At 42.6% G+C, this 12,303-nt stretch overlaps 1 long non-coding RNA gene across 1 annotated transcript in view; it reads right to left on the bottom strand.

Moving 5' to 3' along the window:
* The window catches only part of LOC309332623, a 194,495-nt gene extending 193,731 nt beyond the window's left edge, over positions 1-764 (bottom strand). The window contains exon 1 of the long non-coding RNA XR_014152255.1: positions 591-764. This is a non-coding gene — a long non-coding RNA (uncharacterized lncRNA). The remainder of the gene's footprint in view (positions 1-590) is intronic.
* Between the last annotated feature and the right edge of the window lie 11,539 nt (positions 765-12,303).

The following is a 12,303-nucleotide window of genomic DNA, read 5'->3' as shown; positions in this document are numbered from 1 at the left end:
AGGCCTCTTGATCTCTCACGGGCTGCTTCCCTCTTCTCTTGCCTGTGTTATCGTGATTCCTTTATAGCTTCAGCCTCTTTATGCCTGCTGTTGACTGATCCATCCTCTTTTCATGCTGCCTTTTTAATGCTTAGACATCTTTTCAAAGTCTATTGACATTCCAGTTTTGTAGCGTTCCCGTTTTGTAAAGGCCAAACCCACCTCTTGCTTTGGAGGCTGGGGAGCAAGGTAGGCAGAGTTGGGGGGGGGGCAATGTATCATTAGGAAGGCAACAGCTGAACCCTTTGCTCACGCAGACCAATGGACGAGCATGATGGGGATGAACGCATGGGGCAGCCCCTTGGTGCTAAAATTATTGTTTTAATGGGGGATGGGGTTTTAACTTGGGTGGGTGCTATTTTATTTTTGGGGGGTTGTTTCAAATAGTTTTTTAAATGTTATATGTTAATTTGGGTTTTTGAATTTGTGGGCTGGGGGATTTTGTTGGGGAGTGTATTTGTTAGTATGCATACATAAATAGTTAATTTTAAAAATTATTTTTACAGTGGTACCACGGGTTACATACGCTTCAGGTTATGGACTTCGCTAACCCAGAAATAGTACCTCGGGTTAAGAACTTTGCTTCAGGATGAGAACAGAAATCGCGGGGCAGCAGCAGGAGGCCCCATTAGCTAAAGTAGTGCTTCAGGTTAAGAACAGTTTCAGGTTAAGAACAGACCTCCAGAACGAATTAAGTACATAACCAGAGGTACCACTGTATTATGTATTTTGTGTCACAACTTTGTGTTGTTGAACTGCCCTGAGACCTATGGGCATAGGGAGGTATGCAAATTTAAAGAATAAGAGTAAGAATTATCTCTGGTGCAGCTTCCTTGCAAATTTGCTTGGTTTTCTGGTAGCTTCCTTCCTTCGGCTTCGTTTTAGGATCCGCACCCTGAAAGCTGAGTGTATGAATAGAGTCACCCATTGGGCCATGAACACATTTTTCACCAGTGCAGAGTTCCACAGATGCACCATTTGCAGGAACCATTGCCACCATTGTTTGGCCAATGGTGGCGCTTTTTCAAGCCACTTTTGAGCAATTGTGCAGACTATATAGCAACTCAGACGGAGTTCAGGTCATGGGACTGCTGGTATCCTCATTTGTTGCCAGAGATGACTGAATGAGCTGAGCCTTCAGTTGCCAACTTAGAAGTAGAAAACAAAACAAAACAAAAGTATAGGGGTTGGCAATTGCATTAATGTGATGTGTTGCTTTATATCCGCCTCTCAGGGTACACATATGAACAGTGGCGTAGCGTGGGGGGTGCAGGGGGGGCCGGCCGCACCGGGCGCAACATCTGGGGGTTAGGGTTAGGGGGCGCAAATCCACGGGTTAGGGGGCGCAAATCCACGGGTTAGGGGGTGCAAATTACTTGCCTTGCCCCGGGTGCTGACAACCCACGCTACGCCACTGCATATGAAAAAATAGCAGAATTCTTTCCACAGTGTAGATGACAGAAGGCCCTGAAGAAGTGCAGGAGGGAGATAGCTCTGAGGTCTTCATCACCCTCCTGTAATCCTCTGACCAGTCAGTTGGTGGTAGAAGAAGCCCTGAGATGTTCTTTGCCCACCACTCTCTCCTGAAATGAGTGCCACGGACTGGTTCATGTGTGGTCGAAGTCCCGGCTGGGGACAAGATGGTGGGATGAGAGCAGGAACGGTATTCCAGAAGCCAGGAGTCAGGACGCCAAGAGTCCGAGGGTCAGAGAGCCAGAAGTCACGAAGCCAAGGGTCCGAGGATCAAGAAGCAAGGAGTCATGAAGTCAGGGGTCTGAGGATCAAGAGGCAAGGAGGCACGAAGTCAGGGGTCTGAGGATCAAGAAGCAAGGAGTCACAAAACCAAGGGTCCGAGGATTAAGAAGCAAGGAGTCACAAAGTCAGGGGTCCGAGGAACGAGAAGCAAGGAGCCAAACGCAGCAAGGCAGGGAATATGTTGCTGTGGCAAAGAGCCGAAGGGAAATGCTGACCTTATATCCCTTCCCAGCTCTTGCCACCAGGTGCTGTGAGTTACCAATCAGCCTCACCTGTGCAGCTGCGCCTTGCCTCTTCAGAACAAACTTAGGAAGGCCCCAGTCCTGCAAAGTCCTACTGGTCACAGGGCCTGGCTCCTGCACGAACTCCTGGCAATGAGTTGCTTACATAGGGATTAGATAGACAAGGAAAGGGTGTGTGCATGTGGAAGCAGAAGATGTGTTAGGCCACAGAATGCGGATGCAAATAGGAAAAGCATGCCATGGCAATTATATTAAAAATGGTGACCGGACCTTTTGCCTGCTGCAATCAACAATGGGTTCTGTGGCTTCCCATCTGTGAAGTATTCCCCACGGTAATTTTCAGCTGACAAGGATTTCAAGGGGATGCCAATCAGAGCCACCAAACTTCATGAAGCTTGCTTCTTTTCTTCATGAAAGGCTCAGCAAAATATTTCAGTCTCTAAATATTGTGCCCTAGAATTACACTCCATCTCTCTTGAAACAATACGTCAAAACATATTCCAAAGAATGACGCTGACCTTTGGTTACACATAGCAGTGTCTTGAATGGGTGCAACTATATCGCAACAGCTAACTGCTGCACTTTTCCTTCTCCATTATTGTTATTGCTATTATTTCACATTTGCTACGTTTTTAATATATATATAAAGAACATTTTCCAGACATGTTCAATTAGAGGGCAGCATAATACTGCCAACCCTTGTGAGATGTGTAGCGTTGTAATTAACTTGTGAGATGAAAACTTAATTATATAGAATGCTCTTGCTTGTTAGGAATCTCTCTTATTATGATGAACCGTTTAGGTCTTTCCCCTTTCCCTTCTTTCCCTTTTGTTCCTTGCTAATGTTGAAGTAAATTGTTCGTGGATGTGTTCTTTTTAGGATCTCAGGTGGTTTGGAGATAGTTTTCACTGCAGCCATAGGAGTCTGTCAATAACAGGGGTGAGAGGGCAGCCAAATGTCTCAGCATATAGTTTGTAAGGTGGAAAAGTGCATTGTCTCATGCATGAACTGCTTGATGGAAATACAGTGGAACCTCGGGTTGCAAACGTGATCTGTGCTGGAGGCATGTTCGCAACCCGCAGTGTTCGCAACCTGCAGCACCATGTCTGTACATGCACGGGTTGCAATTCAGTGCTTCTGCGCATGTGAGAGTGCCGAAACCCGTTCTGGTACTTCTGGGTTTGGCGCGGTGTGCAACCCGAAAACACGTAACCTGAAGCATCTGTAACTCGAGGTACCACTGTATGGCATACAAAGGTGATGAAGTTTTTTATTATACAGTGGTACCTTGGTTCTCAAACTTAATGTGTTCCAGAAGTCTGCTCCAAAACCAAAGCGTTCCAAAACCAAGGTGCACTTTCCCATAGAAAATAATGCAAAATGGATTAATCCGGTCCAGACTTTTAAAAACAACCCCTTAAACAGCAATTTAACATGAATTTTACTATCTAATGAGACCACTGATCCATAAATTGAAAGCAATAAACAATGTAATGCAGTCACACGATCAATCAATCAGTAGCTGAACTGGGCTCCACACAGTCAGAAAAACAAAAAGAAAGAGAGCTGCAGAAACAAAAACGCAAAATAAATAGTAAAAGCAGACAGACCTCAGCAGAACACTCAAAATGGAAGCATGACACTCAAAACAGAGCATGTTTGGCTTCCAAAAAAAGTTCGCAAACCAAAACACTCACTTCTGGGTTTGCAGAGTTTGGGTTCCAAGTTGTTTGAGTACCAAGGCATTAGAGAACCAATGTACCACTGTATTGTAAATCGTTTAGCGTGCCTTGTGGGAAGTGCTCCATACATCAAATAACTAAATAAAAAAGAGCTAGGCTGCTGTCGTTTTGCTTTGTGACGATACACGTGGGACTTTTCCAAGTGGCATTGTACTTGGCTAGTGCTTCAGTTGTGAAATGCACTTGTACCCTTCCAGTGGCAATGAGGTGCATTTCCTTGCAGGGAGATTTAGCTGCATTGATGTACCCATCAGATCTATTAATTTATGATGTACTCTGCGTTCATTCCATTAATGCAATTGTATCAGTGGTTTTATGCAGGGCTTTCTTTCACCACCATGTTTGGATTGCTGCAAATGCACTCTATATGAGGCCACCCTTGAGGTTTGTCTGCAGGCTGCTGTTGGTGCAGAACATGGTGCCTAGGTTGCTTGTGGGGGCAAACTACTGCCAACAACACATAACACCTTGCTTGTGGGATTTCCACTGGCTGCTAATCTGCTACCAGGCCAAGTTCAAGGTCTTGGTACTAAAAACTTATTAGGCCCTGTGCTGCTCAGGACCAGGCTACCTGAAAGAGGTCATTGTGGTCTGAAAGAGATCTCAAATCTCAAAAGCCCACTCCATGCTAACTCAGAGCAGAGCGATGCTCCTGTTCTGTGGAACAAGCATTCCTGTTGTGATATGACAAACACCCACCATATGCACTTTCTGGAAAGAATTGAAGACATTTATGTTCTGTTGGGTCGTTCCAGCTGCTTGGCTAGATCTCTGCCATGGGTGTCTATTTTGTATTGTATTGTTTTTAAAATATATCTGCTTTTTGGTGTTTTTAACTGTTTGCTGCTTTTTAAATTGTGTATTGCCTTGAGACACTTATGTACGAGGCAATTAATAATAATAAGTTGGTAATATAAAAATATTTGATAGATAAAGGTAAAGGTAAAGAACCCCTGACCATTAGGTCCAGTCGTGGCCGACTCTGGAGTTGCGGTGCTCATCTCACTTTATTGGACGAGGGAGCCGGCGTACAGCTTCCGGGTCATGTGGCCAGCATGACTAAGCCGCTTCTGGCGAACCAGAGCAGTGCACGGAAACGCCGTTTACCTTCCCGGCGGAGTGGTACCTATTTATCTACTTGCACTTTGACATACTTTCAAACTGCTAGGTGGGCAGGAGCAGAGACCGAGCAACGGGAGCTCACCCCGTCGTGGGGATTCAAACCACTGACCTTCTGATCAGCAAGTCTTAGGCTCTGTGGTTTAACCCACAGTGCCACATGGGAGCCAAATCACAGCCGGGGTGAATTTTCATTAGGTCTGCAGTGTGGCACGAAAGTGTGAACCACTTCTTCCCATCTGCAGTGGACCCAATCCTATTTGGGACATTAAAAGCTAGTTTTTAAAAAGAGCTGGACAAAAATGTTAATTGTTTATCATCCTGTGTAGTTAGCCCCTGAGTTGTGGATGGAAATTCTCTACTTCAAAATCCTGCATCTGCTATCAACTCAGTAAGTGGATTTAGGACACACTCATTGTTGCCCATTTTTATAAACATGTTTTATTGCAAGCATTGCTCATAGTCTTCTAAGGGCATTTCCAGACTGTCATTATTTTCATGTGTGATTTGGTCACATACCGGCAAATTCAGGTTGCGCAACTGCAGTTGACTGGGAGGCTGGGCACAACAAATCAGCTTTGCCAAAAACAGCATACTTCTGGCAAGAAGGATAGTGACTTGCAAAAGCGATGGAGAGTGTGAGATAATACTTGTTTCAGTGCAGTGTCTAGCCTCCCCCAAAACATATCAGACTGAATGGTCATTAAATAGCCAAGGCTGTCTCATTTCCCCTGCAAACAAATCAGGAAGAATGCTTTAAAAAGGGGGTCATCTGGAAGTGCCCTAAGCTTATTTGCTCAACAATGAGGGCTAGAAACCTGCTGTTAAAAAGATATGAAGACTCAGAGATTCTTTGGCTGAATTCTGTGGTCAGTACTTCATCATGCACTTCAGTGGAATGTTCCCTAATTATAAGTTTTCTGTTAAAAAGTGTGATGGGATCACATTCTTGAATCCAATTGAGCAGATTAAATTTCTCATTTAGAACCAAACAAGAATGTTTGGCTTTTCAAAATGTCAGGGAATAATTCAAGGCAAAGAGCATTTTGCTAATCAAGATCAACATCGACTGATTTATTGCCAGTGTAAATCTGCCTATAAATGGAGTAGCAGGAAATTCTTTTCTGTGTGTATACACTGTTAAAAGAATAAAAGTAGCTTCCGCCTCATGGTAAAACGCAATTAAAAATTACACTGTAGCTTACAAACTCAGCAAAGCACACAAAACCTTAGGACTTGCAATATAAATTCTGAGTGATGGTTCCTTTTGTCTGCATTTCTAATATTTATGTACAAATGCTGCATTGTCTGGCTGAAAAAAAAATTGCTGAGAAAATGCTTTGGAGGGTGTTTAAATAAAATATGCTTGGTAAGAGCATGACTATTCTGTGTTTGAAGCTGGGATAGCTCAGCTGGTAAAGCATGAGACTGCTGATCCCACGGTTGTGGGTTCGAGCCCCATGTTGGGCAAATGATTCCTGGGTTAGACTAGATGACCCTCGTGGTCTCTTCCAACTCTACAATTATATGATTCTTCTACCAATCAAGCCTTCTACCAATCAAGGTGTTATGTACTAAGCTTGGATCCTAGAACAATAGGCTGGTAGGATCCTAGAATGCAACAACTGATTGGCCTGCAGGAGAAGACCAATCAGGCTCCAGGAGGGAAGCAGAATCAGCCAATCAGACAGGACTCATTGTGTAAATAATGTATATAAATGCCTGAGGTTTGGGGGGAAATTCAATCACTGTTTTACAAGCTGCCATTGAGAGCATGAAATCACTGCAGGACTCCGAGTATATTTCACAAGGCAATGGGACTATTAGCTCTGAGCCCAAATGGAGTCAGAATTAGTTCAGGAGACTATTGGGCGATCTCTAAAAATCTAAATTTTCTATTGTCATTTTTGCTTGGGGCAAAACAAAACCCAAAATGGGCCAGCTGCAAAAATGGCTTTCTGACTGTAATTATCAGTCGTGAATCTGCCTAAAAGTACAAATAAATAATATAATATAATTGCAAGTCATGTTCGTGCCTTGAGAAGGAAGCTGATTGCTATGATGGAAGGATTTTCCAATCAGTAAAGTAAACTTTGCGCCCTTGATTTCTTGCCATGTGGAGCTGTTTTTTCCTCCTCAGACTGTAATTATTAAGACAGCGATCTGATACTCTAAAATAAATATTGTAGCCTTAATCTGCATTTGCCTTGAGCTTTCCAGGGAACCACCACCAGTCAGTGTAACAGACAGTACTGAGGTAGATGGACCAACAATCTGCTGCAGTCTAAGGAAGAAGAAGAAGAAGAATTTGGATTTGATATCCCACCTTTCACTCCCCTTAAGGAGTCTCAAAGCGGCTAACAATCTCCTTTCCCTTCCTTCCCCACAACAAACACCCTGTGAGGTGATAGATTCAGGTAGGTAGCCATGATTCAGGTAGGTATCTGAAGAAGTGTGCATGCACACGAAAGCTTATACCATGAACTAACTTAGTTGGTCTCTAAGGTGCGGCGCTCATGTCACTCTATAGACCGAGGGAGCCGGCGTTTGTCTGCAGACAGCTTCTGGGTCATGTGGCCAGCATGACTAAACGGCTTCTGCTGAACCAGAACAGCACACGGGAACACTGTTTACCTTTCCGCCAGAGCTGTACCTCTCTTCCTATGTTCCTAATATGTTCCACTGCTTCCTATGTTCCTAATATTACCCTTTCAGTGGATGTGGCAGAAGGGGACATTTGTGCTTGCGTGTGTGTGCCCTTCCTTCCTTAAGGTTGCAATTCTAGGCACATTTACCTGGGAATAAGAATCAATTGAATCAATGCTGTACAAATGTGGTGAACTGAACTTTGAGACTTGGAAAAAAATGAGAAACCGACATGGACAGATTTATCTATCCCTGTCAGGTGTTAAAATGTTGATGGATAGTTCCAGTTCCCCTGCTTTCCCTCAGGGTTCTTTACCTTTAAACCAGACTTAATTGGACCACACTTTAAATAGTGGACTGTTTTCTGTAAAGTAGTACATAGAATCATAGAACATTAGAATTGTAGAGTTGGAAGGGACACCAGAAGTCCTTATTAAGTCCAACCCCCAGCAATGCAGTAATCTTTTTGCCCAACACGGCGCTCGAACCCATGACCTTGGGATTAAGAGTCTCATGCTCTGTTAACTGAGTTATACATGTGGCCACTCTTTTTCTCTACCTGCCCTGAGGTGCCTTCAGCTCCCAATTTTTTGGGGCAGGAAGGAGGAGGTGCTTGAGTAAGGTCTTGTCTTGGTTTGAGAAGGATTTCAGGAGCCATCAAGCTTTTGCTCCTTGGCGGTGGCAGTTTCTGCTTCCTTCTTTTATTCCCTTTTACTGACTCCATCTCTGCTGGACTTAATACAGCCCCTGAATGCAGGGTACTCTGCTTTTAATGCCCGTTTAATTGCTATTTGTTCCACATTGCAGGTTTAAGGACTTTCCTAAAAGCTGCAATTGTGCATCAGTGCACCAAAGGGAAAGCAAGGTTCAGAAGTTATTTTTATGACCATGTTTGTGATGGAGCGCACAAAGGGAATTAAAATTACAGAGGAAATTACTCACTTGCTGCCCCCCCCCCCCCACTGGCTGTTAAAAAGTAATGGGTCCCAATTGCAGGGCATGCCATGGCAATGCAGCCAGGAAATGGCAAGGCATCCACAGCCCCACAGTCCACTTCTCCCACAGTGTGCATCAATCATGATTAGCCAGTGCATGCAGTATTACATTTCAAGCCAGAGCAATGGCTAGAAAACAGGCTTTAAAATTGAGAGAACAACAGGAAAACACTGGGCTGCAGCGGTCTGAATTTTCCGTAATTACTGAATGAATTAATATGACTGATTCCAGAGAAATGGGCTAGTGTGGAGGAAGCAGCCCCCCGCAGCCCCCCCCCACCAATGAGATTTACAGCTGCACAGCACCTTGACTTCGGGGTTCTTACATCCAAATCTTATAGTGTAGTTTTTGCACCACGCTGTGTCTAAGAGGTGGAGGAGACCAGGGTTGTCCTTGGGGGGAAATGCACAGAGAAGGCCAAGTCGGTTTCTCCTCTTTGTTGACATAGTTTGCACTTGAAAAACCATCTCTGAGCAACCAGTGACTGATAAGTGGGAGAAAACTTATCTGCTCGCTCAGCAACATATATTTCGCTCTACTTGCTAAGACCTATAAATTATAACAAGCTGCTCCATTACTATTTAAAAAATAAAATAAAGAGCTCTCGTACCAGAAGCTTCCCATCTCGAGCAGTTGTATCTTGCTTGCTAGGTTAAAGTTGATTTGATTTTATGAGTGTGAAGAATATGGCTACTCTGAAGCTGAATCAAGACATTGCTTCGGTGACATAAACCAGAGGCAGGTGATACATTGGGGTGAATGTTCTGAGATGAATGCAATTCATTAAAGTGCAGTATGCAATGATCACACTTTTGTTTCTGGTTTATAATGATTGTGGTGGTTTTATGCTATTTTTTAAAAATCGAAGAACCTGAAAATTCAAGCATGGTTGGAAGAAACAGGTGAACTAGACCCATTTCAATCTGGCTTCAGGCAGGAAACCATCTGGATTGTTCTGACTGATTACTTTTATTAGGAATGAGACAAGGAGGAGTGTAAGCCTATTGATTCTCCTTGATATTTTGACATTTTTTATACTATTGCCCATGATATCCTCTGCAGATTGGGAGCAGGAGTGACAGTGGTGATTCCACTTTTATGAAGTGGACAACATTGGCAGCCCCTAAATGATATTATTTAGAAGTGTTGAAGCCACTGCAGCCTGGCAATTTTCTGTGCCACACACACTAATATCAAAAGTCTGAGATCAGTGAACTAGATCTGCCATGTGGGAACACACCATGTGAATTTGGACATCTAAGATTTAACAAGGGATGTAGAAAGGAGTCATGCTCCAGCATTTCCTATTGCCACAAAACATTGTGATGGCCCAAAGAATGCACCATCACTGTGATTTGGAAACAATTATTTGCCATAGCTAACTCCATGCCAGTTTATTTTGCACATTTTCCCTCTCCTTGCTTTTGGTATCTGCAAGGACTAAAGGACAGATTGAGTCAAGCTCAGTTGTGGATGATTTTTTTTTTTTTTTTAACTATAAAGTTTGTATATTCCAAATATTCAGTTAGTTTTTCCCCCCTTTTAAACCATACTCAGCTTCAGAGCTTCTCTGTCCCTATTTCTGCTTAGGGCTCCAAGGCTTTTCTTTCGTGTTTTATCAAATTACATACTGAAGCAAGGCCTCCATTTCAGAGACAGATGGATTTAATGTGTATGAAAATAGATGCCTTTTAAAGGAACTAAATTAGTAGTTCCACTTTTCTTCCCCCCTTTTTATTGAAGACAGAGCCGACGATCTCTAAAAGCACAACTTAACAGACATACGTAAAAAAAGCAAAGGCATAAAATCCAGCCAAAATTAAGCATGCTTAAGTCCCACTGATTTCAACAAGAGAGATTTGAACATGCAATTAAGTAGCCCATTGCAATCAATGGGAATTAAGAAGGCCTTCATTTTGGTTGTCATAACCCAACTTATTTTCTTACCATCTAGAATATGTAAGAGAACTTCTAACCAGTGCCAGCCATGCCAGTTTCTAATAGCAGTGCAAAAACCTGTTTCCGGTGACACAACAATGATTTGAAAAGTATTTTGAGACTTGATATTTGTATTTACTTGTTGCACATCTGCAGCTAATGGAGTGAAGAAGCAGGTTCTTCGCAGGAGATTTAGGAGAACATTTAATGCCTCTCAGTTATAGAGAGCAGTGTGGTTTCCTCCATGCTCTGTCCAGAAATATATGCTACTAGCATTCATGGGCACCAGGAGTCACCTTGCATTTGTGTCTGTGCATTATTTTAAAAAAACTGATCTGTTTCTAAAGTAGGACTGTTCACTCTTACTTTGAGATGTAATTGACTCCTGTTTTAAAACAAAGCTCTCTGTTCCCTCCATTCACTATAATAGAAGACCAAAAATCAGGTATAACTTTCCCCCTTTGGGCCAAAGTGGATGAAATTTACAGGCACAAGCACTTTCAGAGTAGATTAAGCCTGCCAAATTGCAAACAAACTAGTCCAAGGGCTTTTTTTTGTGTGGGACAAATATAAGGGATTCACTTTCTTTCCCAATCCTTTATTGGGGAGCAGGTGAGTGGGAATTTGTCACATTCTTACCTTAAAATAATTAGGTAAGTGCTGTGTACAGTTTTAACACTTTTCAGCTTCATGCTGGCTTTTCTTTCTCATTGTTGTCCCTGTGAAGCTTTACAGGTCTGCAAAACCCTACAATGTGCATTTTTCTAGTATACTGAAAAGTTCTAGGTTTTGTTTCGTTTTTGTAAAAGCAGAGTAGTGTGGGACTTTTTAAAAACCTTAAATGAAGTATTTAAGTGTTGTTGTTTTTTTAATTATCTGCTGCAATCCTTAAAAAACAATCCAAAGTTCTTCAGTGCTCTGCAGGTAAGATTTTGGACAGCCTTGCAGACATAGGGAAATATAGAGGTATTATATAGGAAAACAGAGAGCTCAGAAATAGAGAAACAGTGTTTTGTGGCTTTGTGGGTTGTTGTTTTTTTGGAGGGGTACTGACATCACACCTTGATTTAGGGGAGAGGGGAGAACCCAAAACTGCCACAAATTGCCTTGTTATTCAGCCCCCACATAAAGCCAATGTACACACCTAATATCTGCAAATTCACCCACATAGAAATAGCAAGCTTTTCATACAGACAGGTCCTAAATTTCTTGCAAAATTAAATTCAGTATTTGGAATACTTAGGATGAATCGAAGAGCTAAACTACACATTAAATAGAAAATCCATGAATTGGATATACTGAAACCCTCCTCCCACCCAATGAAACACAGCTGTGGAGGGCTGCCAACTTCTTTGATGTAGTGGGCAGCAGGAGTGCTTAACCCCTTTCCCTCAGTTACATTTCCTTCCAGCTGTTTTCCTCTATGGGAAAACTGTGCCCCAAAGAAATTGGCAGCCTCCTGCCATGGCTTTATTTCCATGAAAAAAGAAGATTCAGCCATGGATCTGCCATACAACTGCTGCCTTGCTATGTGATGGGGAAGAGATGGAGATGTCAAAGAGAAAAACAACTACCAGACTTTTAGAAGACATTATTATTATTATTATTATTATTATTATTATTATTATTCGCATGCAGAAAGCAGTTCACCTTTTCACAAATTGTAAGCAACTTGAGGGCATCTGGAGCCAACCTTGAAGAATAACAGAAACAATGACTCAGTGCAACAAAATGCTACCATTCCACCCTTCTGTCTTTCAGCCTATTTGTGATCCTAAGGTTGGACTTAGCTGCAACCATAATGCTAGAATGCATGCAGACCTTG

This window comes from Podarcis erhardii (genome assembly GCF_964252035.2).
Source record: "Podarcis erhardii genome assembly, chromosome: 17".
NCBI lineage: Eukaryota > Metazoa > Chordata > Lepidosauria > Squamata > Lacertidae > Podarcis > Podarcis erhardii.
Note: the sequence above shows the minus strand (reverse complement) of the source record. Positions and strands in the feature narration are given on the sequence as shown.